The following is a 7,690-nucleotide window of genomic DNA, read 5'->3' on the forward strand; positions in this document are numbered from 1 at the left end:
CCAATATGCTCCTTTAAATTTGCTGGACAAAGTAGTTGTTTGCATAAGGCTGTTATCTTTTCAGCTTATCATGATTCGAGGTCAGACCTCAGATAAACAAAGTTTTGCTACAAGAGTTCTGAATATGCACTAATTTGGAGGATTTGAGTCACTGCTTGCTCATGGCTTGTGCACAGAAATAGGGGCCTATAGACGGCATGAGCCCAAATTGGTGCTTTATCTATTGACTTGCCGAATGTCCGGCAAAGCAACACTGAAAAGCAAACATTTAGGCAACATTCTGTTCCATCTCTTTTACAAATTGCAAGAACAAGGAGTTTGTACAGTGTTTGTAATAAGATCAGCACGACAAACAGTCTGCAAAGGAGACTATTCTCTGAAATTTTGTAAAAGATTTTGTAACAAAATACTCCAAAAATCACACTTTCCGTCCCAATTTTCCTAGATAAATAAGTAACAATCATGAACAATCATGCAAAGATCAACCCCTCAAATTACCAGCTCCATTACTCAAACGATGTAGCAAGAGAAAGTAAAAAACATAGAGAAATCTAGATCATGCCTATAGTCTCAATTTGCTTACAAATTGAGCTAAAAATAACCGCCAATATTTAAAGTATTCTCTGAAATTCTAGAAAATATAGTTTTGTAACATGTCCTAAATTTTTAGCTAATTTAGGTGTTTGGAAATATTGGTACTTTTGTACCAAAAATATGAAGAAATTATTTCTAAACCGTGTTAAGTCATTTCGTAAACAAAAGCCCACAGTATTGTTACCTTGCGTTAAGCTTTATAATCGTTCACCCAACTGAAACTATAATACCAGCTCATTGCTCATTGCACAGGTAAAACAGACACAAGTGCAGTGTGTATTTAACCAGAGAAGATCTGATGTAACATAGTTGAGCTGTTTTCATTGAGTGTTATCTTGGTTTAATAGCTTTTAATAGGGTTTAAGTCCTTCAAAGGTCGTGGTGAGTTCTACTGTAGACATGACTGCATCATGATTATTTTAAAGTCAACAACATTCAACAATATGATCACCGTGATAGTATGAGAGTATCAGTACCATGGGTGTCAGTGATCCTGGCCTGACACAGTAGACAAACAAACAAACAAACACGCCACACACATGACACATGCATGCAAGGTAACATTGACTATACACTAATCAAACAATGGTATTGATCCTGTACAACTGGTCGTGGTTTATTTACAATCGATTCATTTAAAATCCCCATAGTAAACATTAATTTTGGCAAGAGTTTTCTCTCTCTGGAGCGAGGATGCATCCACTGGCTCAGCGTAATGAAAAGATCTAACATGATTGGTCAATTTAGCTCATGGTTTAAAAGTAAGCTACGCATAGCAGCTCCACGTTGTGGCGGTTAGGCCAGCCATATATTGATCATGCGAAAATTGTAAAACATAGAATAGAAACAGTGTGGCAGGCTCTCAAAATCTCAAATTGTATGCTTAGCCTGAGTCGCACGGCCTATCTCGAACAAAATCACCATGCGTAGTTGTTGAAAAACGTGAGGATTCATCGTACTATCGCAGCAATTTTTAACACGAAGATATAGGGATGATGACGGTGTGTACCATTTACAACTGTACATTGTTAAAGTTCATTTGAGTTTTCACTACTGTCGGGAGAAATTCCCATGATGTCCCTGTATTCACTTCTGGCAGTACCTGTGAATTCATGGAGGTAGGCTTCCTCTGAAGAGTGCCCTGCCCATATACAGTGATGCAAAAATCTAATATCTTTGTAGTAATGTTTTGAAGGAACAAGCTTCCAAATGAGACCAAATTCAATACCATGCGACAAAGTAGCACGTTATAAGCACAAATAAACGTTTTAAGAGCATTTTTGTGTTTGCTGGGATGCTTATCTTCCCCTTTAACTCTCCTCTTCCTTCATTCATGTTGTTCCTTCACCTTCCACTTTCTTCTCCACCTCCCATTTCTCTTATTGAAATTGCTCCTTTGTTTGTTACTCATGAAATTGTAAAAATGCAAATGTATAATCTTCCTACACTGTTAAAATGGTTGTGTAAAAGACTACTACTATACAAAGCATTATAACCTCGGAAAACATGTTTTAAAAAATACTTTCCCAATGCGTGTAAAAAAATGGGCAAAATTTTACCCAAGTTGCGTGTGTAAAAATTTAAACAAAAGTTGTTGTGTCATTTTTAAACAACAGCTGCAAGGTTCATCTTGTAACTTGAACAGTTATCAGAACTGTACACAACCATTTTGACAGTGTAAATCATATTCGATTAAAAATCATACCAAATAGACAACACAATTTTATAAAAACCATTTTATTTCAGTCATATTTGTTGATAAAATGTACATTGAAGTTATCTACCTTGTTCACCATCAAACCTTGTAGTGTTAAAAATACATATAAGTGGGGTTTTTTATGACATCCCAAGTTGCAAGAAATTTTTGGCAAACCAAAGGGGGGCCAAGCAATTTTTTGGCCAGCCGAGGGGGGGGGGGAAGCAATGTTTGGCACACATTCATGGGGCGCCTTTTAAATAAAATGCATAATAAAATTGTGAAAATTTCCACTTTTTGCACAGCAATTTATCACATAAACCTGAAATTTTAAAAAGATTACAAAATTCTGCCAAGTACATATTTTTAGATTTTTGTTAAGTTGAGAACAGATCATTTCAGTTGCAAAGCGTCATCGGGGTACTGGGCACCCCCAAACAATCCGAAAATTGAAAAAAATCCCAAAGGAAAATTGCTGTAAAAGGCTTGTGCCTCCCCCCAATCAGACCCGTGCCCCTCATCACAGTTGGTCCCCCATGTGACAACCCACCTTGTATGAAGTAAAAGGCACACACACACACCCACCATAAATCAACTGTACATGGGTAATATGGAAAAACTTTTGATATGTAAACATGTATACCCTGATTAAGACAATGGAAGACATTATAATGACAATATGACATAAAATATTTATTATTTACACTATATTTTTATTTAAAATACATAATTTGATATTGGAAATAGAAATTGAACTGTACAGAGTTAAAAATACATATATGTTAGTTCAGGTACAATGATAAAATATACGCCATTTCATAAAACGTCATGTAAATTTAAAGATTCACATGATTATGATGATTTCTCACTACATTTAAATGGGGTCATATGATAAGAATTTCTAATTTAATTTTTCTCGAATTTTAGATGGGGTTACCCGAATCATAGAAGGTAAAGATGCCTGATAGTGGGTGGCTCCATTTGAAATACACACTCCCTGTGTGGAAGATTAAGATTGTCTTCCACAGGGGTGTATGGATTTTAACTGGAATAGCACAGCCCATTACAGCACATCTCAGGTCATTTCTTGAGGTAGAATAGAACTTAAAGTGTTCAAATATAATATTGATATAAGTATAGGTTTATAATGTGAATAATCCATGCTGAAAACAAATGGTCGGGAGGGGAAAAAGGGAACGTTTTATGCAGACTTGACCCTAACCATATTGGAAGCAAAATACAGTCCAAACTTGGGGTTACCTGAAATTCAAGCTCCGTATGTGAGATTATTAGGTCAAATCTTCCACAGGGGGGGTTTAACTGGAATAGCACATTTGGAATGTACATAATACAAGGTGCATATCTGACCTGATATGGTGCATATTCTACCTGATATGAAAAAAAAATAAAATAAAATAAACCAATATTGTTCTATTTTTAACTGTTACATCCTGGGTGCTGCCAAAGTAACCTGGGTCCATTTCACTACAATTTTAACCCTTCGTAACTGTTCCTAAAGTTACGAATACCCAATACTAGACGTAACTTTACGAAGGGTCCCTGTAGTAAATCCCTATTACTTACGAAGGGTTATTGTTCGTAAGTTTAGTGAATCAACTTGTTGTAAGTTACGTATGATTTCAAGACTTACGAAGCTTCATAAAGCTTAGTGAAATGGACCCCAGGGGATACAAATGTTGGTCCCCTAGCGTTATGCAAAGTGCATTATCTTATACCAAATGCCTTTACATGTAAATGTCTTAGATCAGCTTGTTATACCATTTTTCACCTTGGATGTGGCAGTGACGTCAGTGCACACATTTCATGGGGCGTAACCTCAAATCGCTGGCATTTGCTGAAAGCGCTGGTGTACATACAGACACGCTTAAGACGCCGCATATATGTGTGAGCAAAAAAGCTGCCGCATCACATTGACGTCACTGCCACATCAGGGTGAAATATGGTATAGTATACAAATATTGAATGCTATAAAGGGTATGGTTAAAATTATAGGCCCAAGGTGATCTCAAAACCGTGACTAATAGTCATGGTTTTAAGATCACCGCAGGCCTATAATTTTAACCATGCCCTGCATGAATAAAAAGCAGTCAATATTTGTTTTATATACCAAATCTTAAGATTCTTGTCATCTGTTTGGTTAAAGCATCGATTTTGGGGAGACAATTTAATAGTTTCCGCGTAATTATAGTGCGCAAAAACATTAAACGTGTAATATAATTTTACGCTGGGATCAACGCACACGCAGAACTATGCCCGGGAATAGTTACTTTTGCGGGCATAGTCAAAACTATGCCCACGCTTTTAACCAATCGGATGGCGGGAATCTTTAGATGAGGTATATAATAGTTAATACACCAAATAGTCATGACAATGATAACAAATAGGCCTACACCTGTAAAACATTGGAATCACAGAACCCAACAACCTGTCCAATTGACTTGCTTTTTCAGATCCTCTGAGATATAGACTATCCACAAACAGCCCCTGCTTTGTATGCTGTAAATTCTAACATTTTCATGAGGGCTGATCGTTTATTTGTGTGTCTAACAATCACACCAGCATTGCATGCTTTTATGCATTGAAATGGCCTGTAAGGATCAGGTCTTTACATTTGAGGCTAGTGATCATCACTCTCACAGTTAGCCCTTTGGAAAAACAACCAATCAAAAGTTAGTAAAAAATACTTAAAACGTAACACCCCTTTACAATATTGATCATCTTGCAAGATCCATCACTATCATACACTACCATTTGTTTGAGGAGGCTCCACGATTGGTTCTTCATCTGCAAGATAACATAAAAATGAGAATGAATTAAAAACATTTTTGTCAATTTATGTTGTTAATCATTCACATAGTAGAACCTATTATTCGCTGTGCTTTTTGGAGAGGAATGAAAAGAAGGAAGGAATGAAGAGGAACAAATAACTTGTTTGTTTCTTCTTGAGATTTGAACCCCAAACCCCGCTTACCAAGCACTCCATCGGCGACCAGTAGCCACAGGTTTTTTCCCTGGCCCGGCCAATGAAACTGTGTGTATAATACGACTTATTAGGGTGATTGCATCATCTACTCACTTGGCAGTGGCGTAGCGTGGGTCATCTGATGGGGGGCACCAGGTCTGATGGGGGGGGGGGGGACCGGGTCTGATTGGGGGACACAAGCCATTTTTCTGCCATTTTCCTATGGGATTTTTTAAAATTACAGATCGATTGGGGGGGGGGGCACATGCACCCCTCACCACCCCCTGTGGTGGTAGATATTGATAAGAAAGTAAAATCCTGCAAATTTGAGCTTCATACTCCATTTCGTTTTCCCGTGGCATCAATTTGAAATTTAGCGGGGAAAATGTGTCGCAACGCGAAAGACGATGTTTGGAGGTCCATAAATGTATAAAGGGAACCCCAAACAACTTTGAAAAGTATGTATCCTGGGGTACTTTTTTGTGTAGAATTCAAATCTGGCATCAGAAAACTTGTGAATCCTTTACTTAAAAAGATGTAGGGCCCTCAAAATGCAACCGTCCATCCAGGACCAACTTGGGTCAGAACTCAAAAGTAAAAATAATTTTTGTCCATTTTTTTGCCAGTCAGAGCCCTTTGGTAGGACATTACTCTTATCCAATATTAAGCCTATTAGAATACTTTTAGCTGAGATATTACCCATGCAAAACTCCATTTGTACATTTTTTGTACATTTTGACCCCCCTGCTCCACCATCAACTTCAGGTATGTTGAAAATATGTTCTTGGACAAGATTTCTGAGAGATATTGGCTTTGGGACTCGATGACTTTGCTTTAAAAACATCAGTTAGGTTTGCCTACTCACATATATGTCATTCCAACCACATCACCAAAATGGGTTGGTTGGTCAGTGGTCATCCACTCAAATTTTGCTAAAATTAATTTCTAGCATACCTCTATGAGCATATTGAACACATGGGAAAAAATGAATGCTCAACTCCAAGCAGTTTTGGAGATATGGCTTGTCAAAATTTGGCCCAGGCCCCCACTCTTTGCTCTCTCAAGTTGCGTCGTCGAATTAGTAGCGTTTTGGAACACTCATATTTTGACTTCGCGAAAAAGATATTAAGCTGAGAAGTATCACCTACGGTGACTTTTACCCAGAGAAGCAGAATCTTGACTCAGAAATACTGTATATTATTTACTGAAGAAGTTATGGGTCTCTCAAAACCTCTTTTGTTTTGTTTTTGACAAATAAAATTTTAACTAAACGAAACAAGGTTTTGAGAGACCCATAACTTCTTAAGTAGATATGATGCACTGTTTCTGAGGCCAGATTCTGTTTTTCTGGGTAAAAGTCACCCCAGTTAGTACTTTTCAGCATAATATCTTTTTAGCAAAGTCAAAATATGAGTATTCCAAAACGCTACTTATTCAACGACGCAACTTGAGAGAGCAAAAAGTGTTATTTTTGACAAGCCATATCTCGATTACCGCTTGGAGTTGAGCATTCATTTTTTTTTCCATGTGTTCAATATGCTCATAGAGGTATGCTAGAAATGATTTTTAGCAAAATTTGAGTGGATGACCACTGACCAACCAACCCATTTTGGTGATGTGGTTGGAATGACATATATGTGAGTAGGCAAACCTAACTGATGTTTTTAAAGCAAAGTCTTCGAGTCCCAAAACCAATATCTCTCAGAAATGTTGTCCAAGAACATATTTTCAACATACCTGAAGTTGATGGTGGAGCAAAATGTCTGACATTGGTTTTCAGGGGGGTCAAAATGTACAAAAAATGTACAAATGGAGTTTTGCATGGGTAATATCTCAGCTAAAAGTATTCTTATAGGCTTAATATTGATAAGAGTAATGTCCTACCAAAGGGCTCTGACTGGCAAAAAAAAATGGACAAAAATTATTTTTACTTTTGGAGTTCTGACCCCAAGTTGGTCCTGGATGGACGAAGTTGCATTTTGAGGGCCCTATATCTTTTTAAGTAAAGGAGTCACAACTTTTCTGATGCCAGATTTGAATTCTACACAAAAAAGTACCTCAGGATACATACTTTTCAAAGTTGTTTGGGGTTCCCTTTATACATTTAAGGACCTCCAAACATCGTCTTTTATGCTTGCGACATTTTTACGCTGACCCCCTAAATTTCAAATTGATGCCACGGGAAAGCGAAATGGAGTATGAAGCTCAAATTTTCAGGATTTTACTTTCTTATCAATATCTACCACCACACAGAAACACAAAAAAATTGAAGAGGTGCTGCGGTGCACATCCCTGGAGTTGACATGGAATGGCTCATATCGCTCATTCTACAAAATCCGGTGCCAATAGCCTTTTTTCCGTTCTTTGGTCCACAAACTCTTTGTCGAGCATTTAGGGCATCAAATATTTTTTTTTTA

At 37.4% G+C, this 7,690-nt stretch overlaps 1 pseudogene; it reads right to left on the reverse strand.

Annotated features, from left to right (window-relative positions):
* Positions 1 to 2,315: 2,315 nt before the first annotated feature.
* The window catches only part of LOC140150505 (solute carrier family 23 member 1-like), a 67,609-nt pseudogene continuing 62,234 nt past the window's right edge, over positions 2,316 to 7,690 (reverse strand).

The sequence above is a fragment of the Amphiura filiformis genome, chromosome 4, assembly GCF_039555335.1.
Source record: "Amphiura filiformis chromosome 4, Afil_fr2py, whole genome shotgun sequence".
Lineage (NCBI taxonomy): Eukaryota > Metazoa > Echinodermata > Ophiuroidea > Amphilepidida > Amphiuridae > Amphiura > Amphiura filiformis.